This window comes from Pelophylax lessonae, assembly GCF_965119305.1.
Source record: "Pelophylax lessonae genome assembly, chromosome: 6".
Lineage (NCBI taxonomy): Eukaryota > Metazoa > Chordata > Amphibia > Anura > Ranidae > Pelophylax > Pelophylax lessonae.
Genome location: NC_138773.1, coordinates 26,492,101 through 26,517,469, shown reverse-complemented (window position 1 = coordinate 26,517,469; position 25,369 = coordinate 26,492,101). Strand labels below are relative to the sequence as shown.

General features: G+C 38.2%; 1 protein-coding gene across 2 annotated transcripts in view; it reads right to left on the bottom strand.

Moving 5' to 3' along the window:
- Positions 1-21,459, bottom strand: part of BCKDK (branched chain keto acid dehydrogenase kinase) — a 62,646-nt gene extending 41,187 nt beyond the window's left edge. For both annotated transcript variants that reach the window (XM_082260792.1, XM_082260791.1), the window contains exon 1: positions 21,372-21,459. The gene's annotated coding sequence lies outside the window, so the exon portion shown is untranslated. The remainder of the gene's footprint in view (positions 1-21,371) is intronic.
- Positions 21,460-25,369: the final 3,910 nt, after the last annotated feature.

Here is a 25,369-nt window from a genome sequence, read left to right as displayed (position 1 = left end):
GTCCTGCACTTCAATGCTGGGTGTTTTGGGTGTCTCCGACCATCTTTGTGAATTCCTGCTTCTCCAGTTAGATTTTCCATATAAAATTCCATATAAATAAATCCAGCAGGAATGGTGGGAACCCCTCATAATGGGCACAGCAGGTGTACAGACCCAGGAACTCAGCCCAGGCATGGTGGGAACTCCTCATAATGGGCACAGCAGGTGTACAGACCCAGGAACTCAGCACAGGGATGGTGGAAACCCCTCATAATGGGCACAGCAGGTGTACAGACCTGGGAACTCAGCACAGGTTCTCAATGTTTCTCACTGGCTCAGGTGTCCCCATTAAATGAGCTCCCCTCTTCCTCTGACACCTGCAGAATATTGTGTGTTCTGATGTACTGTACATGAGACAACAGTAGAGACACACAATATAGGGTTTCACCATTCCATACCCTATCAAAACAAGTTTGGCTGAAAATGTGCTTGCAGACGAAGCTCCTGGACCCCCCATTTGAAGGAGCAGTTTTTTTAATGTTATTGTAACAAGCCATAAAACTTCTAGGAAAGAAGAGTACAAACAAAGCCCGAGGCTGTCTGGAGCCCAGACAAGGTGTGTGCGGGCGCATCACCAGCCTGAAAATAACAAAGCCGGGGCTTCAACCTAAAAATATCCGAGCAGGGGCTTCTCCTAACCTGAAAATACCCAAGACGTGGCTTCTCCAACCTAAAAATAACCAAAAAATGGCTTCTCAAACCTGAAAATAACCTAGCAGGGGCTTCTCCAACCTAAAAATAACCGAGCAGGGGCTTCTCCAACCTAAAAATAACCGAGCAGGGGCTTCTCCAACCTAAAAATAACCGAGCAGGGGCTTCTCCAACCTAAAAATAACAAAGCCGGGGCATCTCCAGCCTGAAAATAACAAAGCCGGTGCTTCAATCTAAAAATAGCCGAGCAGGGGCTTCTCCTAATCTGAAAATACCCAAGATGTGGCTTCTCCAACCTAAAAATAACCATAAAGTGGCTTCTCCAACCTAAAAATAACCGAGCAGGGGCTTCTCCAACCTAAAAATAACAAAGCCGGGGCATCTCCAGCCTGAAAATAACAAAGCCGGGGCTTCAATCTAAAAATAGCCGAGCAGGGGCTTCTCCTAATCTGAAAATACCCAAGATGTGGCTTCTCCAACCTAAAAATAACCAAAAAGTGGCTTCTCCAACCTAAAAATAACTGAGCAGGGGTTTCTCCAACCTAAAAATAACCAAAAAATGGCTTCTCCAACCTAAAAATAACCGAGCAGGGGCTTCTCCAACCTGAAAATAACAAAGCAGGGGCATCTCCAACCTGAAAATAACCGAGCAGGGGCTTCTCCAACCTAAAAATAACAAAGCCGGGGCATCTCCAGCCTGAAAATAACAAAGCCGGGGCTTCAATCTAAAAATATCCGAGCAGGGGCTTCTCCTAACCTGAAAATACCCAAGACGTGGCTTCTCCAACCTAAAAATAACCAAAAAATGGCTTCTCAAACCTGAAAATAACCTAGCAGGGGCTTCTCCAACCTAAAAATAACCGAGCAGGGGCTTCTCCAACCTAAAAATAACCGAGCAGGGGCTTCTCCAACCTAAAAATAACAAAGCCGGGGCATCTCCAGCCTGAAAATAACAAAGCCGGTGCTTCAATCTAAAAATAGCCGAGCAGGGGCTTCTCCTAATCTGAAAATACCCAAGATGTGGCTTCTCCAACCTAAAAATAACCATAAAGTGGCTTCTCCAACCTAAAAATAACCGAGCAAGGGCTTCTCCAACCTAAAAATAACAAAGCCGGGGCATCTCCAGCCTGAAAATAACAAAGCCGGGGCTTCAATCTAAAAATAGCCGAGCAGGGGCTTCTCCTAATCTGAAAATACCCAAGATGTGGCTTCTCCAACCTAAAAATAACCAAAAAGTGGCTTCTCCAACCTAAAAATAACTGAGCAGGGGTTTCTCCAACCTAAAAATAACCAAAAAATGGCTTCTCCAACCTAAAAATAACCGAGCAGGGGCTTCTCCAACCTGAAAATAACAAAGCAGGGGCATCTCCAACCTGAAAATAACCGAGCAGGGGCTTCTCCAACCTGAAAATAACCGAGCAGGGGCTTCACCAACTTGAAAGTGACCAAGCAGGGGCTTCACCAACTTGAAAGTAACTGAGCAGGGGCTTCACAAACCTGAAAATAACCAAGCAGGGGATTCTCCAACCTGAAAATAACCGAGTAGGGGCTTCTCCAACCCATCTGTGACTACAAACACACACAAAGTGTAACGTACAAATAATCCAAAGGTGGTTGAATCAGATAGTGGCTCTCCTCTCTCCCCCCTCATCAGATCTTAACTGGGAGATGAGCCCCCCCCCCCCCTTCTTCACAGCAGAAGTCGCAAATGGAACCTTTCCCAACATTACATCTTAGTCCTCCTCAGACATTGGAGATCACGTAGTTCTCCTCTCTGCAGCAGACATGTAGCACACATTTGTAGAGGAAGGATGGTGGATGGGCCAATAAATCCCCCCTCGGCCCCCTGGCTTTGATTATCTGAATGGCAGCTCCGCTCCCAGTGCCTGCTCTTCTTTCGTTCCCTCTGCTTCCTTCTGTGGCTGACTTCAACCACGTTATGCCACTGGAGCAGAAGCCAAGGACTCTGGAGCCTCCACATCCCTGAGCCTTGCCGCCGAATCTCTCAGCCTACACCAGCAATACCTCGCAGCAGCAGCGTAGATGACCAGTTGCTGTGGATCCCTTAACTTTACTGCACTCTGCTGGCCATTTGGTCCTCCAGCTATGTCAGCAGATGCTGCACCTCTCTCTTCCTGCTCCATTCCTGGGTCGTCTTCATCCCCGCTGCCCCCCCTTATTACATTCCCCATGATGATAGTGGTGCCCTGAAGCCTGCCCTGTAATGGCAGCCGAGCTGAAGCACCTGTAAATGACAAAACCCCAGGCGCCAGGAAACAATATCTAGTTGCCATGGCGACCTGGCGCCTGGCATTTGTCAAGCCTTGCAATAAAAGATTAGAAAAATGTTGCCTGGTCTGAGGAGTCTCAATTTCAGCTGCGACATTCAGATGGCAGGGTCAGAATTCGGCACAAACATGAAAGCATGGATCCATCTTGCCTTGTATCAACGGTTCAGGCTGATGGTGTAATGGTGTGGGGGGGATATTTTCTTGGCATACTTTGGGCCCCTTAGTACCAATTAAGCATCGTTTAAACGCCACAGCCTACCCGAGTATTGTTGCTGACTGTGCCCATCCCTTTATGACTACAGTGCCCCAATCTTCTGATGGCTCCTTCCAGCAGGATAATGCACCATATCACAAAGCTCCAATCCTCTCACCACTGGTTTCTTCACCATGACAATGAGGTCACTGTCCTCCAATGGCCTCCACACTCACCACATCTCATCCAATAGAGCAGTGGTCCTCAACTCCGGTCCTCAGGGCCCACTAACAGGCCAGATTTTAAGTATTAACTTGGGGAGATGCAGACTAGAGTAACTGCAATCACTGAGCAGCAAATTATTACACCTGGGATGTATTTCAGTTATCGTGCAAACCTGGCCTGTTGGTGGGCCCTGAGGACCGGAGTTGAGGACTGCAATAGAGCAACTTTGGGATGTGGTGAAATGGAAAATTCCCATCATGGATGTGCAGCCAACAAATCTGCAGCAACTGCGTGATGCTATCATGTCACTACGGAGCAAAATCTCTGAGGAATGTTTCCAACACCTTGTTGAATCTATGCTGCGAAGAATGAAGGCAGTTCTGAAGGCAAAAGGAGGTCCAATCCAGTAACCCAGTACTAGTGTACCTAATAAAGTGCCCAAAGAGTGTAGATGGGTCATTGCCTTGAAAAAGTTTTCATATGCCTTGAAATTTTCCACATTTTGTCATGTTACAACTAAAAACATAAATGTATTTTATTGGGATTTTATGTGATAGACCGACACAAAGTGGCACATAATTGTGATGTGGAAGGAAAATGATAAATAGTTTTCAAATTTGTTTTTCAAATATACATCTGAAAAGTGTGGCGTGCATTAAATGTATTCATACACAGCAAACATGTGGAAGAAGGTGCTCTGGTCAGATGAGACCAAAATTTAACTTTTTCGCCTGAAAGCAAAACGTTATGTGTGGAGGAAAACTAATGCTGGCCATACATGCACAGAATTTCGGCCGAAAATGGTCGTTGTAGGAAAGATCGTTCGAAAATCGGGCCGTTAGTGAACATAAGTTTACTGACGATTTCAATCGTGTGCCCGGCTAATGTTGATGGATCCATAGCGAAAACTTTTATCGTTTCTACAAAAGTTGTTACGTGTATGGTAAAATTGAAACTAAAATAATATTCTGACTTGTATTGTGCATGTTATTGAACGATCATTATGATCATGGAAAAGATTACGTAAAAGAGTTTATTCTGTAAGTTAGTGGCCAATTCGCTTTCGACTGACGAATAATCGTTCAGTCTGCAAACGGCCGAAATTCTGTGCGTGTATGGCCAGCATTACACTGCACATCACTCTGAACACACCATCCCCACTGTGAAACATGGTGGTGGTATCATGTTGTGGGGATGCTTTTCTTCAGCAGGGACAGGGCAGCTGGTCAGAGTTGATGGGAAGATGGACAGAAGATGAACACAGGGGCAAGGTGAACACAGGGGCAAGGTGAACACAGGGGTAAGGTGAACACAGGGGTAAGGTGAACACAGGGGTAAGGTGAACACAGGGGTAAGGTGAACACAGGGGCAAGGTGAACACCTCTTAGAGTCTGCAAAAGACTTGAGACTGGGGGCGGAGGTTCACCTCCCAGCAGGACAACGACCCGAAACATACAGCCAGAGATACAATGGAATGTTTACTTTAGATCAAAGCATATGACACCGCTGACATCCGATTTTGCATCCGTTCCGTTTTTTAAACGTGACAAAAATAGGGTTCTGTTCCGTTCCAAAAAACGGAACAGAACTGAAAGGACGAAAATCGGATGTCAGCGGATGGTATTCCGCTGACATCTGCAATCCCATTGACATACATTATGTCCGTATATCATCCGCAAATGGATGGGGTGATTTACGGACATATGGAATGTCCGTGTGAAAGAGCCCTAAGTGTTACAAGGTCTCAGGTGTGAATGGGGAGCAGATGTGTTAAATTTGGTGTCATCGCTCTCACTCTCTCATACTGGTCACTCGAAGTTCAACATGGCACCTCATGGCAAAGAACTCTCTGAGGATCTGAAAAAAAGAATTGTTGCGCTACATAAAGATGGTCTAGGCTATAAGAAGACTGCCAAGACCCTGAAACTGAGCTGCAGCACGGTGGCCAAGAAGACCATACAGCGGTTTAACAGGACAGGTTCCACTCAAAACAGGCCTCTTTGTGGTCGACCAAAGAAGTTGAGTGCACGTGCTCAGCGTCATATCCAGAGGTTGTCTTTGGGAAATAGAGGTATGAGTGCTGCCAGCATTGCTGCAGAGGTTGAAGGGGTGGGGGGTCAGCCTGTCAGTGCTCAGACCATACGCCGCAAACACTACAGTATATACCAGGCAGTACAGTCCTCTCTCTGTGTATATAGTATATAATATATATCCGGCAGTACAGTCCTCTCTCTGTATATAGTATAGAATATATATCAGGCAGTACAGTCCTCTCTCTGTATATAGTATATAATATATATCAGGCAGTACAGTCCTCTCTCTGTATATAGTATATAATATATATCAGGCAGTACAGTCCTCTCTCTGTATATAGTATATAATATATATCAGGCAGTACAGTCCTCTCTGTATATAGTATATAATATATATCAGGCAGTACAGTCCTCTCTATGTGTATAGTATATAATATATATCAGGTAGTACAGTCCTCTCTCTGTGTATAGTATATAATATATATCAGGCAGTACAGTCCTCTCTGTATAGTATATAATATATATCAGGCAGTACAGTCCTCTCTCTGTATATAGTATATAATATATACCAGGCAGTACAGTCCTCTCTGTATATAGTATATAATATATATCAGGCAGTACAGTCCTCTCTCTGTATATAGTATATAATATATATCAGGCAGTACAGTCCTCTCTCTGTGTATAGTATATAATATATATCAGGCAGTACAGTCCTCTCTCTGTATAGTATATAATATATATCAGGCAGTACAGTCCTCTCTCTGTATATAGTATATAATATATATCAGGCAGTACAGTCCTCTCTCTGTGTATAGTATATAATATATATCAGGCAGTACAGTCCTCTCTGTATAGTATATAATATATATCAGGCAGTACAGTCCTCTCTCTGTATATAGTATATAATATATATCAGGCAGTACAGTCCTCTCTGTGTATAGTATATAATATATATCAGGCAGTACAGTCCTCTCTCTGTATATAGTATATAATATATATCAGGCAGTACAGTCCTCTCTATGTGTATAGTATATAATATATATCAGGTAGTACAGTCCTCTCTCTGTGTATAGTATATAATATATATCAGGCAGTACAGTCCTCTCTCTGTATATAGTATATAATATATATCAGGCAGTACAGTCCTCTCTCTGTGTATAGTATATAATATATATCAGGCAGTACAGTCCTCTCTCTGTATATAGTATATAATATATATCAGGCAGTACAGTCCTCTCTCTGTGTATAGTATATAATATATATCAGGCAGTACAGTCCTCTCTCTGTATATAGTATATAATATATATCAGGTAGTACAGTCCTCTCTCTGTATATAGTATATAATATATATCAGGCAGTACAGTCCTCTCTCTGTATATAGTATATAATATATATCAGGCAGTACAGTCCTCTCTCTGTGTATAGTATATAATATATATCAGGCAGTACAGTCCTCTCTCTGTATATAGTATATAATATATATCAAGCAGTACAGTCCTCTCTCTGTGTATATAGTATATAATATATACCAGGCAGTACAGTCCTCTCTCTGTGTATATAGTATATAATATATATCAGGCAGTACAGTCCTCTCTCTGTATATAGTATATAATATATATCAGGCAGTACAGTCCTCTCTCTGTGTATATAGTATATAATATATACCAGGCAGTACAGTCCTCTCTCTGTGTATATAGTATATAATATATATCAGACAGTACAGTCCTCTCTCTGTATATAGTATATAATATATATCAGACAGTACAGTCCTCTCTCTGTGTATAGTATATAATATATATCAGGCAGTACAGTCCTCTCTCTGTATATAGTATATAATATATATCAGACAGCACAGTCCTCTCTCTGTATATAGTATATAATATATATCAGGCAGTACAGTCCTCTCTCTGTATATAGTATATAATATATATCAGGCAGTACAGTCCTCTCTCTGTATATAGTATATAATATATATCAGGCAGTACAGTCCTCTCTCTGTATATAGTATATAATATATATCAGGCAGTACAGTCCTCTCTCTGTATATAGTATATAATATATATCAGGCAGAACAGTCCTCTCTCTGTGTATAGTATATAATATATATCAGGCAGTACAGTCCTCTGTATATAGTATATAATATATATCAGGCAGTACAGTCCTCTGTATATAGTATATAATATATATCAGGCAGTACAGTCCTCTCTCTGTATATAGTATATAATATATATCAGGCAGTACAGTCCTCTCTCTGTATATAGTATATAATATATATCAGGCAATACAGTCCTCTGTATATAGTATATAATATATATCAGGCAGTACAGTCCTCTCTCTGTATATAGTATATAATATATATCAGGCAGTACAGTCCTCTGTATATAGTATATAATATATATCAGGCAGTACAGTCCTCTCTCTGTATATAGTATATAATATATATCAGACAGTACAGTCCTCTCTCTGTATATAGTATATAATATATATCAGGCAGTACAGTCCTCTCTCTGTATATAGTATATAATATATATCAGGCAGTACAGTCCTCTCTCTGTATATAGTATATAATATATATCAGGCAGTACAGTCCTCTCTCTGTATATAGTATATAATATATATCAGGCAGTACAGTCCTCTCTCTGTATATAGTATATAATATATATCAGGCAGTACAGTCCTCTCTCTGTATATAGTATATAATATATATCAGGCAGTACAGTCCTCTCTCTGTGTATAGTATATAATATATATCAGGCAGTACAGTCCTCTGTATATAGTATATAATATATATCAGGCAGTACAGTCCTCTCTCTGTATATAGTATATAATATATATCAGGCAATACAGTCCTCTCTCTGTGTATAGTATATAATATATATCAGGCAGTACAGTCCTCTGTATATAGTATATAATATATATCAGGCAGTACAGTCCTCTCTCTGTGTATAGTATATAATATATATCAGGCAATACAGTCCTCTCTCTGTGTATAGTATATAATATATATCAGGCAGTACAGTCCTCTCTCTGTATATAGTATATAATATATATCAGACAGTACAGTCCTCTGTATATAGTATATAATATATATCAGGCAGTACAGTCCTCTCTCTGTATATAGTATATAATATATATCAGGCAGTACAGTCCTCTCTCTGTATATAGTATATAATATATATCAGGCAGTACAGTCCTCTCTCTGTATATAGTATATAATATATATCAGGCAGTACAGTCCTCTCTCTGTGTATAGTATATAATATATATCAGGCAGTACAGTCCTCTGTATATAGTATATAATATATATCAGGCAGTACAGTCCTCTCTCTGTATATAGTATATAATATATATCAGGCAATACAGTCCTCTCTCTGTGTATAGTATATAATATATATCAGGCAATACAGTCCTCTCTCTGTGTATAGTATATAATATATATCAGGCAGTACAGTCCTCTCTCTGTATATAGTATATAATATATATCAGGCAGTACAGTCCTCTCTCTGTATATAGTATATAATATATATCAGACAGTACAGTCCTCTCTCTGTATATAGTATATAATATATATCAGACAGTACAGTCCTCTCTCTGTATATAGTATATAATATATATCAGGCAGTACAGTCCTCTCTCTGTATATAGTATATATTATATATCAGGCAGTACAGTCCTCTCTCTGTATATAGTATATAATATATATCAGGCAGTACAGTCCTCTCTATGTGTATAGTATATAATATATACCAGGCAGTACAGTCCTCTCTCTGTATATAGTATATAATATATATCAGGCAGTACAGCCCTCTCTCTGTATATAATATATATCAGGCAGTACAGCCCTCTCTCTGTATATAGTATATAATATATATCAGGCAGTACAGTCCTCTCTCTGTATATAGTATATAATATATATCAGGCAATACAGTCCTCTCTCTGTATATAGTATATAATATATATCAGACAGTACAGTCCTCTCTCTGTGTATAGTATATAATATATATCAGGCAGTACAGTCCTCTCTCTGTATATAGTATATAATATATATCAGGCAGTACAGTCCTCTCTCTGTATATAGTATATAATATATATCAGGCAGTACAGTCCTCTCTCTGTATATAGTATATATTATATATCAGGCAGTACAGTCCTCTCTCTGTATATAGTATATAATATATATCAGGCAGTACAGTCCTCTCTCTGTATATAGTATATATTATATATCAGGCAGTACAGTCCTCTCTCTGTATATAGTATATAATATATACCAGGCAGTACAGCCCTCTCTCTGTGTATAGTATATAATATATATCAGGCAGTACAGTCCTCTGTATATAGTATATAATATATATCAGGCAGTACAGTCCTCTCTCTGTGTATAGTATATAATATATATCAGGCAATACAGTCCTCTCTCTGTGTATAGTATATAATATATATCAGGCAGTACAGTCCTCTCTCTGTATATAGTATATAATATATATCAGGCAGTACAGTCCTCTGTATATAGTATATAATATATATCAGGCAGTACAGTCCTCTCTCTGTGTATAGTATATAATATATATCAGGCAATACAGTCCTCTCTCTGTGTATAGTATATAATATATATCAGGCAGTACAGTCCTCTCTGTATATAGTATATAATATATATCAGGCAATACAGTCCTCTCTCTGTATATAGTATATAATATATATCAGGCAGTACAGTCCTCTCTCTGTGTATAGTATATAATATATATCAGGCAATACAGTCCTCTCTCTGTGTATAGTATATAATATATATCAGGCAGTACAGTCCTCTCTCTGTATATAGTATATAATATATATCAGGCAGTACAGTCCTCTGTATATAGTATATAATATATATCAGGCAGTACAGTCCTCTCTCTGTGTATAGTATATAATATATATCAGCCAATACAGTCCTCTCTCTGTATATAGTATAGAATATATATCAGGCAGTACAGTCCTCTCTCTCTGTATATAGTATATAATATATATCAGGCAATACAGTCCTCTCTCTGTGTATAGTATATAATATATATCAGGCAGTACAGTCCTCTCTCTGTATATAGTATAGAATATATATCAGGCAGTACAGTCCTCTCTCTCTGTATATAGTATATAATATATATCAGGCAATACAGTCCTCTCTCTGTGTATAGTATATAATATATATCAGGCAGTACAGTCCTCTCTCTGTATATAGTATATAATATATATCAGGCAGTACAGTCCTCTCTCTGTATATAGTATATAATATATATCAGGCAGTACAGTCCTCTCTCTGTATATAGTATATAATATATATCAGGCAGTACAGTCCTCTCTGTATATAGTATATAATATATATCAGGCAATACAGTCCTCTCTCTGTATATAGTATATAATATATATCAGGCAGTACAGTCCTCTCTCTGTGTATAGTATATAATATATATCAGGCAATACAGTCCTCTCTCTGTGTATAGTATATAATATATATCAGGCAGTACAGTCCTCTCTCTGTATATAGTATATAATATATATCAGGCAGTACAGTCCTCTGTATATAGTATATAATATATATCAGGCAGTACAGTCCTCTCTCTCTGTATATAGTATATAATATATATCAGGCAATACAGTCCTCTCTCTGTGTATAGTATATAATATATATCAGGCAGTACAGTCCTCTCTCTGTATATAGTATAGAATATATATCAGGCAGTACAGTCCTCTCTCTCTGTATATAGTATATAATATATATCAGGCAATACAGTCCTCTCTCTGTGTATAGTATATAATATATATCAGGCAGTACAGTCCTCTCTCTGTATATAGTATATAATATATATCAGGCAGTACAGTCCTCTCTCTGTATATAGTATATAATATATATCAGGCAGTACAGTCCTCTCTCTGTATATAGTATATAATATATATCAGGCAGTACAGTCCTCTCTCTGTATATAGTATATAATATATATCAGGCAGTACAGTCCTCTCTCTGTATATAGTATATAATATATATCAGGCAGTACAGTCCTCTCTCTGTATATAGTATATAATATATATCAGGCAGTACAGTCCTCTCTCTGTATATAGTATATAATATATATCAGGCAGTACAGTCCTCTCTCTGTGTATAGTATATAATATATATCAGGCAGTACAGTCCTCTCTCTGTATATAGTATATAATATATATCAGGCAGTACAGTCCTCTCTCTGTATATAGTATATAATATATATCAGGCAGTACAGTCCTCTCTCTGTATATAGTATATAATATATACCAGGCAGTACAGTCCTCTCTCTGTATATAGTATATAATATATATCAGGCAGTACAGTCCTCTCTCTGTATATAGTATATAATATATATCAGGCAGTACAGTCCTCTCTCTGTATATAGTATATAATATATACCAGGCAGTACAGTCCTCTCTCTGTATATAGTATATAATATATATCCGGCAGTACAGTCCTCTCTCTGTATATAGTATAGAATATATATCAGGCAGTACAGTCCTCTCTCTCTGTATATAGTATATAATATATATCAGGCAGTACAGTCCTCTCTCTGTATATAGTATATAATATATATCAGGCAGTACAGTCCTCTCTCTGTATATAGTATATAATATATACCAGGCAGTACAGTCCTCTCTCTGTATATAGTATATAATATATATCCGGCAGTACAGTCCTCTCTCTGTATATAGTATATATTATATATCAGGCAGTACAGTCCTCTCTCTGTATATAGTATATAATATATACCAGGCAGTACAGCCCTCTCTCTGTGTATAGTATATAATATATATCAGGCAGTACAGTCCTCTCTCTGTATATAGTATATAATATATATCAGGCAGTACAGTCCTCTCTCTGTATATAGTATATAATATATATCAGGCAGTACAGTCCTCTCTATGTGTATAGTATATAATATATACCAGGCAGTACAGTCCTCTCTCTGTATATAGTATATAATATATATCAGGCAGTACAGCCCTCTCTCTGTATATAATATATATCAGGCAGTACAGCCCTCTCTCTGTATATAGTATATAATATATATCAGGCAGTACAGTCCTCTCTCTGTATATAGTATATAATATATATCAGGCAATACAGTCCTCTCTCTGTGTATAGTATATAATATATATCAGGCAGTACAGTCCTCTCTCTGTATACAGTATATAATATATATCAGACAGTACAGTCCTCTCTCTGTATATAGTATATAATATATATCAGGCCGTACAGTCCTCTCTCTGTATATAGTATATAATATATATCAGGCAGTACAGCCCTCTCTCTGTATATAGTATATAATATATATCAGGCAGTACAGTCCTCTCTCTGTATATAGTATATAATATATATCAGACAGCACAGTCCTCTCTCTGTATATAGTATATAATATATATCAGGCAGTACAGTCCTCTCTCTGTATATAGTATATAATATATATCAGGCAGTACAGTCCTCTCTCTGTATATAGTATATAATATATATCAGGCAGTACAGTCCTCTCTCTGTATATAGTATATAATATATATCAGGCAGTACAGTCCTCTCTCTGTATATAGTATATAATATATATCAGGCAGTACAGTCCTCTGTATATAGTATATAATATATATCAGGCAGTACAGTCCTCTCTCTGTGTATAGTATATAATATATATCAGGCAGTACAGTCCTCTGTATATAGTATATAATATATATCAGGCAGTACAGCCCTCTCTCTGTATATAGTATAGAATATATATCAGGCAGTACAGTCCTCTCTCTGTATATAGTATATAATATATATCAGGCAGTACAGTCCTCTCTCTGTGTATAGTATATAATATATATCAGGCAGTACAGTCCTCTGTATATAGTATATAATATATATCAGGCAGTACAGTCCTCTCTCTGAGTATAGTATATAATATATATCAGGCAGTACAGTCCTCTCTCTGTATATAGTATATAATATATATCAGACAGTACAGTCCTCTCTCTGTATATAGTATATAATATATATCAGGCAGTACAGTCCTCTCTCTGAGTATAGTATATAATATATATCAGGCAGTACAGTCCTCTCTCTGTATATAGTATATAATATATATCAGGCAGTACAGTCCTCTCTCTGTATATAGTATATAATATATATATCAGGCAGTACAGTCCTCTCTCTGTATATAGTATATAATATATATCAGGCAGTACAGTCCTCTCTCTGTATATAGTATATAATATATATCAGGCAGTACAGTCCTCTCTCTGTATATAGTATATAATATATATCAGGCAGTACAGTCCTCTCTCTGTATATAGTACATAATATATATCAGGCAGTACAGTCCTCTCTCTGTATATAGTACATAATATATATCAGGCAGTACAGTCCTCTCTCTGTATATAGTATATAATATATATCAGGCAGTACAGTCCTCTCTCTGTGTATAGTATATAATATATATCAGGCAGTACAGTCCTCTGTATATAGTATATAATATATATCAGGCAGTACAGTCCTCTCTCTGTATATAGTATATAATATATATCAGGCAATACAGTCCTCTCTCTGTATATAGTATATAATATATATCAGGCAGTACAGTCCTCTGTATATAGTATATAATATATATCAGGCAGTACAGTCCTCTGTATATAGTATATAATATATATCAGGCAGTACAGTCCTCTCTCTGTATATAGTATATAATATATATCAGGCAGTACAGTCCTCTCTCTGTATATAGTATATAATATATATCAGGCAGTACAGTCCTCTCTCTGTGTATAGTATATAATATATATCAGGCAGTACAGTCCTCTGTATATAGTATATAATATATATCAGGCAGTACAGTCCTCTCTCTGTATATAGTATATAATATATATCAGGCAATACAGTCCTCTCTCTGTGTATAGTATATAATATATATCAGGCAGTACAGTCCTCTCTCTGTATATAGTATATAATATATATCAGGCAGTACAGTCCTCTGTATATAGTATATAATATATATCAGGCAGTACAGTCCTCTGTATATAGTATATAATATATATCAGGCAGTACAGTCCTCTCTCTGTATATAGTATATAATATATATCAGGCAGTACAGTCCTCTCTCTGTATATAGTATATAATATATATCAGGCAGTACAGTCCTCTCTCTGTGTATAGTATATAATATATATCAGGCAGTACAGTCCTCTGTATATAGTATATAATATATATCAGGCAGTACAGTCCTCTCTCTGTATATAGTATATAATATATATCAGGCAGTACAGTCCTCTCTCTGTGTATAGTATATAATATATATCAGGCAATACAGTCCTCTCTCTGTGTATAGTATATAATATATATCAGGCAGTACAGTCCTCTCTCTGTATATAGTATATAATATATATCAGGCAGTACAGTCCTCTCTCTGTATATAGTACATAATATATATCAGGCAGTACAGTCCTCTCTCTGTATATAGTATATATTATATATCAGGCAGTACAGTCCTCTCTCTGTATATAGTATATAATATATATCAGGCAGTACAGTCCTCTCTCTGTATATAGTATATATTATATATCAGGCAGTACAGTCCTCTCTCTGTATATAGTATATAATATATACCAGGCAGTACAGCCCTCTCTCTGTGTATAGTATATAATATATATCAGGCAGTACAGTCCTCTGTATATAGTATATAATATATATCAGGCAGTACAGTCCTCTCTCTGTGTATAGTATATAATATATATCAGGCAATACAGTCCTCTCTCTGTGTATAGTATATAATATATATCAGGCAGTACAGTCCTCTCTCTGTATATAGTATATAATATATATCAGGCAGTACAGTCCTCTCTCTGTGTATAGTATATAATATATATCAGGCAGTACAGTCCTCTCTCTGTATATAGTATATAATATATATCAGGCAGTACAGTCCTCTCTCTGTATATAGTATATAATATATATCAGGCAGTACAGTCCTCTCTCTGTATATAGTATATAATATATATCAGGCAGTACAGTCCTCTCTCTGTGTATAGTATATAATATATATCAGGCAGTACAGTCCTCTCTCTGTATATAGTATATAATATATATCAGGCAGTACAGCCCTCTCTCTGTGTATAGTATATAATATATATCAGGCAGTACAGTCCTCTGTATATAGTATATAATATATATCAGGCAGTACAGTCCTCTCTCTGTATATAGTATATAATATATATCAGGCAATACAGTCCTCTCTCTGTGTATAGTATATAATATATATCAGGCAATACAGTCCTCTCTCTGTATATAGTATAGAATATATATCAGGCAGTACAGTCCTCTCTCTCTGTATATAGTATATAATATATATCAGGCAGTACAGTCCTCTCTCTGTATATAGTATATAATATATATCAGGCAGTACAGTCCTCTCTCTGTATATAGTATATAATATATATCAGGCAGTACAGTCCTCTCTCTGTATATAGTATATAATATATATCAGGCAGTACAGTCCTCTCTCTGTGTATAGTATATAATATATATCAGGCAGTACAGTCCTCTCTCTGTATATAGTATATAATATATATCAGGCAGTACAGTCCTCTCTCTGTATATAGTATATAATATATATCAGGCAGTACAGTCCTCTCTCTGTATATAGTATATAATATATATCAGGCAGTACAGTCCTCTCTCTGTATATAGTATATAATATATATCAGGCAGTACAGTCCTCTCTCTGTATATAGTATATAATATATACCAGGCAGTACAGTCCTCTCTCTGTATATAGTATATAATATATATCCGGCAGTACAGTCCTCTCTCTGTATATAGTATAGAATATATATCAGGCAGTACAGTCCTCTCTCTGTATATAGTATATAATATATATCAGGCAGTACAGTCCTCTCTCTGTATATAGTATATAATATATACCAGGCAGTACAGTCCTCTCTCTGTATATAGTATATAATATATATCCGGCAGTACAGTCCTCTCTCTGTATATAGTATATAATATATATCAGACAGTACAGTCCTCTCTCTCTGTATATAGTATATAATATATATCAGGCAGTACAGTCCTCTCTCTGTATATAGTATATAATATATATCAGGCAGTACAGTCCTCTCTCTGTATATAGTATATAATATATACCAGGCAGTACAGTCCTCTCTCTGTATATAGTATATAATATATATCCGGCAGTACAGTCCTCTCTCTGTATATAGTATATATTATATATCAGGCAGTACAGTCCTCTCTCTGTATATAGTATATAATATATACCAGGCAGTACAGCCCTCTCTCTGTGTATAGTATATAATATATATCAGGCAGTACAGCCCTCTGTATATAGTATATAATATATATCAGGCAGTACAGTCCTCTCTCTGTATATAGTATATAATATATATCAGGCAGTACAGCCCTCTCTCTGTATATAATATATATCAGGCAGTACAGCCCTCTCTCTGTATATAGTATATAATATATATCAGGCAGTACAGTCCTCTCTCTGTATATAGTATATAATATATATCAGGCAGTACAGTCCTCTCTCTGTGTATAGTATATAATATATATCAGGCAGTACAGTCCTCTCTCTGTATATAGTATATAATATATATCAGGCAATACAGTCCTCTCTCTGTGTATAGTATATAATATATATCAGGCAGTACAGTCCTCTCTCTGTATATAGTATATAATATATATCAGGCCGTACAGTCCTCTCTCTGTGTATATAGTATATAATATATACCAGGCAGTACAGTCCTCTCTCTGTATATAGTATATAATATATATCAGGCAGTACAGTCCTCTCTCTGTATATAGTATATAATATATATCAGGCCGTACAGTCCTCTCTCTGTATATAGTATATAATATATATCAGGCCGTACAGTCCTCTCTCTGTATATAGTATATAATATATATCAGGCAGTACAGTCCTCTCTCTGTATATAGTATATAATATATATCAAACAGCACAGTCCTCTCTCTGTATATAGTATATAATATATATCAGACAGTACAGTCCTCTCTCTGTGTATATAGTATATAATATATATCAGGCAGTACAGTCCTCTCTCTGTATATAGTATATAATATATATCAGGCAGTACAGTCCTCTCTCTGTATATAGTATATAATATATATCAGGCAGTACAGTCCTCTCTCTGTATATAGTATAGAATATATATCAGGCAGTACAGTCCTCTCTCTGTATATAGTATATAATATATATCAGGCAGTACAGTCCTCTCTCTGTGTATAGTATATAATATATATCAGGCAGTACAGTCCTCTGTATATAGTATATAATATATATCAGGCAGTACAGTCCTCTCTCTGAGTATAGTATATAATATATATCAGGCAGTACAGTCCTCTGTATATAGTATATAATATATATCAGGCAGTACAGTCCTCTCTCTGTATATAGTATATAATATATATCAGGCAGTACAGTCCTCTCTCTGTGTATAGTATATAATATATATCAGGCAATACAGTCCTCTCTCTGTATATAGTATAGAATATATATCAGGCAGTACAGTCCTCTCTCTCTGTATATAGTATATAATATATATCAGGCAGTACAGTCCTCTCTCTGTATATAGTATATAATATATATCAGGCAGTACAGTCCTCTCTCTGTATATAGTATATAATATATATCAGGCAGTACAGTCCTCTCTCTGTATATAGTATATAATATATATCAGGCAGTACAGTCCTCTCTCTGTGTATAGTATATAATATATATCAGGCAGTACAGTCCTCTCTCTGTATATAGTATATAATATATATCAGGCAGTACAGTCCTCTCTCTGTATATAGTATATAATATATATCAGGCAGTACAGTCCTCTCTCTGTATATAGTATATAATATATATCAGGCAGTACAGTCCTCTCTCTGTATATAGTATATAATATATATCAGGCAGTACAGTCCTCTCTCTGTATATAGTATATAATATATACCAGGCAGTACAGTCCTCTCTCTGTATATAGTATATAATATATATCCGGCAGTACAGTCCTCTCTCTGTATATAGTATAGAATATATATCAGGCAGTACAGTCCTCTCTCTGTATATAGTATATAATATATATCAGGCAGTACAGTCCTCTCTCTGTATATAGTATATAATATATACCAGGCAGTACAGTCCTCTCTCTGTATATAGTATATAATATATATCAGGCAGTACAGTCCTCTCTCTGTATATAGTATATAATATATATCCGGCAGTACAGTCCTCTCTCTGTATATAGTATATAATATATATCAGACAGTACAGTCCTCTCTCTCTGTATATAGTATATAATATATATCAGGCAGTACAGTCCTCTCTCTGTATATAGTATATAATATATATCAGGCAGTACAGTCCTCTCTCTGTATATAGTATATAATATATACCAGGCAGTACAGCCCTCTCTCTGTGTATAGTATATAATATATATCAGGCAGTACAGCCCTCTGTATATAGTATATAATATATATCAGGCAGTACAGTCCTCTCTCGGTATATAGTATATAATATATATCAGGCAGTACAGCCCTCTCTCTGTATATAATATATATCAGGCAGTACAGCCCTCTCTCTGTATATAGTATATAATATATATCAGGCAGTACAGTCCTCTCTCTGTATATAGTATATAATATATATCAGGCAGTACAGTCCTCTCTCTGTGTATAGTATATAATATATATCAGGCAGTACAGTCCTCTCTCTGTATATAGTATATAATATATATCAGGCAGTACAGCCCTCTCTCTGTATATAGTATATAATATATATCAGGCAATACAGTCCTCTCTCTGTGTATAGTATATAATATATATCAGGCAGTACAGTCCTCTCTCTGTATATAGTATATAATATATATCAGGCCGTACAGTCCTCTCTCTGTATATAGTATATAATATATATCAGGCAGTACAGTCCTCTCTCTGTATATAGTATATAATATATATCAGGCCGTACAGTCCTCTCTCTGTATATAGTATATAATATATATCAGGCAGTACAGTCCTCTCTCTGTATATAGTATATAATATATATCAGACAGCACAGTCCTCTCTCTGTATATAGTATATAATATATATCAAACAGCACAGTCCTCTCTCTGTATATAGTATATAATATATATCAGACAGTACAGTCCTCTCTCTGTGTATATAGTATATAATATATATCAGGCAGTACAGTCCTCTCTCTGTATATAGTATATAATATATATCAGGCAGTACAGTCCTCTCTCTGTATATAGTATATAATATATATCAGACAGTACAGTCCTCTCTCTGTGTATATAGTATATAATATATATCAGGCAGTACAGTCCTCTCTCTGTATATAGTATATAATATATATCAGGCAGTACAGTCCTCTCTCTGTATATAGTATATAATATATATCAGGCAGTACAGTCCTCTCTCTGTATATAGTATAGAATATATATCAGGCAGTACAGTCCTCTCTGTATATAGTATATAATATATATCAGGCAGTACAGTCCTCTCTCTGTGTATAGTATATAATATATATCAGGCAGTACAGTCCTCTGTATATAGTATATAATATATATCAGGCAGTACAGTCCTCTCTCTGTATATAGTATATAATATATATCAGGCAGTACAGTCCTCTCTCTGTATATAGTATATAATATATATCAGGCAGTACAGTCCTCTCTCTGTATATAGTATATAATATATATCAGGCAGTACAGTCCTCTCTCTGTATATAGTATATAATATATATCAGACAGCACAGTCCTCTCTCTGTATATAGTATATAATATATATCAAACAGCACAGTCCTCTCTCTGTATATAGTATATAATATATATCAGACAGTACAGTCCTCTCTATGTGTATAGTATATAATATATATCAGACAGCACAGTCCTCTCTCTGTATATAGTATATAATATATATCAAACAGCACAGTCCTCTCTCTGTATATAGTATATAATATATATCAGGCAGTACAGTCCTCTCTATGTGTATAGTATATAATATATATCAGGCAGTACAGTCCTCTCTCTGTATATAGTATATAATATATATCAGGCAGTACAGTCCTCTCTCTGTGTATATAGTATATAATATATATCAGGCAGTACAGTCCTCTCTCTGTATATAGTATATAATATATATCAGGCAGTACAGTCCTCTCTCTGTATATAGTATATAATATATATCAGACAGTACAGTCCTCTCTCTGTGTATATAGTATATAATATATATCAGGCAGTACAGTCCTCTCTCTGTATATAGTATATAATATATATCAGGCAGTACAGTCCTCTCTCTGTATATAGTATAGAATATATATCAGGCAGTACAGTCCTCTCTCTGTGTATAGTATATAATATATATCAGGCAGTACAGTCCTCTCTGTATATAGTATATAATATATATCAGGCAGTACAGTCCTCTCTCTGTGTATAGTATATAATATATATCAGGCAGTACAGTCCTCTGTATATAGTATATAATATATATCAGGCAGTACAGTCCTCTCTCTGTGTATAGTATATAATATATATCAGGCAGTACAGTCCTCTCTCTGTGTATATAGTATATAATATATATCAGGCAGTACAGTCCTCTCTCTCTGTATATAGTATATAATATATATCAGGCAGTACAGTCCTCTCTCTGAGTATAGTATATAATATATACCAGGCAGTACAGTCCTCTCTCTGTATATAGTATATAATATATATCAGGCAGTACAGTCCTCTGTATATAGTATATAATATATATCAGGCAGTACAGTCCTCTCTCTCTGTATATAGTATATAATATATATCAGGCAGTACAGTCCTCTGTGTATAGTATACAGTATATATCAGTCAGTACAGTCCTCTCTCTGTATATATCAGGCAGTATATACACACACTCACCTGTCTCTTCGGCCTCCCCTGACTCCTCCAGGCGACCCCTCAGCAGCACTCTCCCTCCCAGCATGCAGCGAGTCCAGGGGCGGAGCCGCAGCCAGCCAGTGATGTCGCTGCCAGGAGGTGGGCGGGGCCGGGCGGCCATGTTGTTGTAGCCCAGGATGGGGCTGTGTGAGATCAGGATGTGAGGATGGAGGAGGAGAAAGCTGAGTCACCGCAGAATCAGAGAACACAATGTTCCCGGCTACACATCCCCATGGCAACCACATCCAGCTGCTACCACTTAGACAGATCTTCACAATGACTGTATGGTGACATGATTAGTGTACATGTTCTGGGTGATGTCACTTGTATGTTATATGACAGAGATGGGAGCTCCCTGTGTGTCCTGCACTGATTATGTGGGATATGGAGAACTGTGATATTATATAGGTATTGTCAGCCCAGTAATTTGTATATATGGAGTGATGATGTCACTGATGAATGATGTCATCGGTCCATTCATCATATAATCACATACAATTTGCTCCTGTAGTGCAATCAGTTTATTAAATAATAATTTTCTGCTTTTTCTTTAAAAAATACATCCAATAAACTCAATTTTTTTGTTATACATTTAGGCTGCATTCACACGATGTTGCCGCGATTTCCGCCTGCCGAATCGCGGTAACATCGCGCAAAAAAAATTGCGGGATGCAATACGCTCCAAAGAAGCTCTTGTACTTTTTTGGGCGTAATGCGTCCCACGATTTTTTTTTTGCGCGATGTTACCGCGATTCGGCAGGCGGAAATCGCGGCAACATCGCTCAGCGTTTGGGGGGCTATTGCAAATCACGGGCAACGCACAGGCGTCCCGCGATTTGCAATAATCTCCGTATCGCGGACGGAATCGCGGCGATTCTGCCCACGATCCAAACGCTGACATGTGAATGCAGCCTTAGGCCAAAGTGTATTTAGCTACATGTCGTTGATAAAAAAAAATCTCAATAAGCGTATATTTATTTGTTTGCGCAAAAGTTATAGCGTCCACAAACTATGGTGTAAATACTGGATTTTACGCAGCTTTTACTTTCTGACTGCCTATCTCATTTCTTGAAGTGCTAAAATGGCAGGGCAGTACAAACCGCCCCCCCCCCCCCCCCAAATTACCCTTTTTGGAAAGTAGACATACTAAGAAATATTCTGAGGCATGTTGAGCCCATTAAATATTTAATTTTGTTGAAAAAAAAAAAGGTGTTTGAAAAATGACAAAAAAAATGAAAACTTATTTTACACAAAGTTGTAATTAAAATGATATATTGCTCACACATGCCATGGGTATATGTGAAATAAACCCCAAAATACATTCTGCTGCTTCTCCTGAGTATGGGGATACCACATATGTGAGACTTTTTGGGAGCCTAGCTGTGTACAGGACCCCGAAAACCAATCACTACCTTCAGGCTTTCTAAGGGGGTAAATTGTTGATTTCACTCCTCACTACCTATCACAGTTTCAGAGGCCCTGAAATGGCAAGATAGCACAAACTAGTGATTGACCGATTATGGGCAAAGCCGATATATCGAGGGCCGATATGCACTTTGCCCAATATATCAGAATCGGCCTTCTGATTTACCGATATTTCGGGAAACACATGTACCAGGGTGATGCCTGCAGCTAGAGGCATCACCCCGGTACCAGTGTCCATAGCCGACGGTCGGTTGTCTTGTAATGACAACTGATGTGGCTGAGAAGCTGCTCGGCTGTCATTACAAGGAGCGGGAGGGGACGTCCCCCCCCCTCCCGCCGCCTTCCGTGGCACGCCCGGGTCTCCTGTCCCACCGGGAGACCCAGGCATCCTACCTTCACCGCCACCATCTGACCGGGTCCCCATCTGCACCGCCACCGTCAGAATGGGTCCCCATCTACACCGCCGCCGTCTGACCGGGTCTCCATTTGTTTGAATTCGGTGCCACCGAGTACCCGGAAGTGATGTCATGACATGACATCACTTCTGGGTACTGGCGGCGCCGAATTAAAAAAACTTACAGCATTCTAAACAGCCAAACTTGGCGTTTTGAATGCTTTTAAGTGCAGAGGAGGGGTTTGGGGTCTTTTAGACCCCCAGATCCCTCCACCACAGTACCTGTAGACTCTTTCACAGTCAAAGGCGAAATACAGTAAGCGGCTTGGCTGTGACTAGCTCAATCAGCGTTAACCAGAGTCAGTCAGCGTTAACCAGCATCAGTCAGCACTTTTTGTACAAGTCCCTGCTTTTTTGTGCATAGTTCAGTTATTGGAGTATCCCACTCATCCCTTCTCCTATCCAAGTTACAAATAAAATCACAAAACCCAAAGAAACTGGACTGGTCCTTGTCTGAGGTAAAATCACTTGGAAACATGTCTGAATGTTCTACTGTTGCTAATGGTAACCCAGGGGAACCCGTCTTCAGCAGCACCCTTGGGAGTAGTGCTACATTTGGGGGCTCGTCTGGGATGTCGCCCTGGGTTACTGGCCCGGTTGCTAATGGCAATGGCCGAAGAAAATTTTCACAATCTCAATTTTTATGTCCGGGACATTGTTCTAATACTCAATCCAAGTGTGAGGCCTGCTCTACAGGAGATAGGGAGAGTGGGATGAAGACAAAAGTGCTCTTTGAAGGTTGCCACACAACGCAAAATTTTCAGTCAGACCTGTAAAATGGTGTGAATCTCCCATCTGAGCTATGAACTGTATGCCACTGTAAAATGCTGGACGGTCCGAAAAAGGCCTTTGACTGTGCAAAAAGACTGCATCTGCCTGACAGGAAAAGGTGCAAATGTGGACAGAGAAAATGGCGGCCAGGGGCATGTGGATCGGTGTGCCAGGGGCTGTGTGAGTTTCAAGGCTACATGGAATGTTTTTGACTGTGCATACGACAGCGGGACATTTATTCTGTATAGCGACAGTGTCAATACTGTGAAGATAGCAGTCAGCCATGCTGGGAAGGGCAGTGGGGCTTTCTTCAGAGACAGTATGGTGACGGGCCTTTCTTGTACATGTGCTGGGAGGAGGACTGTTGACGGTGCATACGACAGTGGACTGGCAAAGAGGGACAGCTGGCCCAAGGTGATGGAGGCGCAGCTGGGGCCCTGCTACAAGCAAGAAGAGTGGATGCATGTCTGGTGAGGGACATGGTCCGCTTTGCAGTAACTTCGGTGTCGGCTGAGGTGAGAGAGCGTGGCATTGTAGGGGTTACTGCACCGCGCGGGAAAGCGTGAGCTAGAAAATTCTGCCTAGCAGGAGGAGCCACCGCCAAACAAGGAATGTGGGTGGAGACGTCGGTCACACCCTGCCAATCAGGAGTGACAAGGGAAGTCCTTAAATGACTTCCTCCTTCGGGTGTGGCTGAGAGGGAGACACGTGAGAGGAGAAGCAACATGGAGTTTGCTGGAGAATGAAAGTGCGCAGCCGCGACTATTCCACTCATCGGCAGGGAACCTGTTGGGCAGACCCGGGAGCAGACCGAAGAGTCGGAGGTGACTATCCTGTGGGATACAGGAGTGTGGATGGTGCCTGATGGAGAACTGGCAATGTGCACCGGAGGAGGCGTGGAACACTTAGGCCTGGTATGTCCCCAGTGTGTGAGTGTGACCATGCGGGTGCGGGCGTGGAGCCAGTGCGGGCTATCTGCTGCTGCGGGCTGAGAAGAGCGAGGGTCGCCCCAGACAGTTATGTGTGTCGTGGGAGACAGGGATCGCTCGAGCTATGACAGTTATGGAATCGGGACCCCTCCACGGAGGAGGGAGGGGATTCTTCAGAGTATTGATGGAGGCCATGCAACCTGGCAGTGGTTCAGCTTACCCATCAAAGGAAACCCAATCAAAGGGTGCATGCAGGTAGTGAGGGCCGGGAAGTGGCCACCTGATGCACCGAAGGTCCCCGCAGCAGTGACAGGGTCTGCTCCCATCCCTATTAAGGAGAGAAGACCGGCGGCAGTTGGGACTCCTTCGGCCAGTGTGAGCGGTGAGGAAGAGGCCGGGGC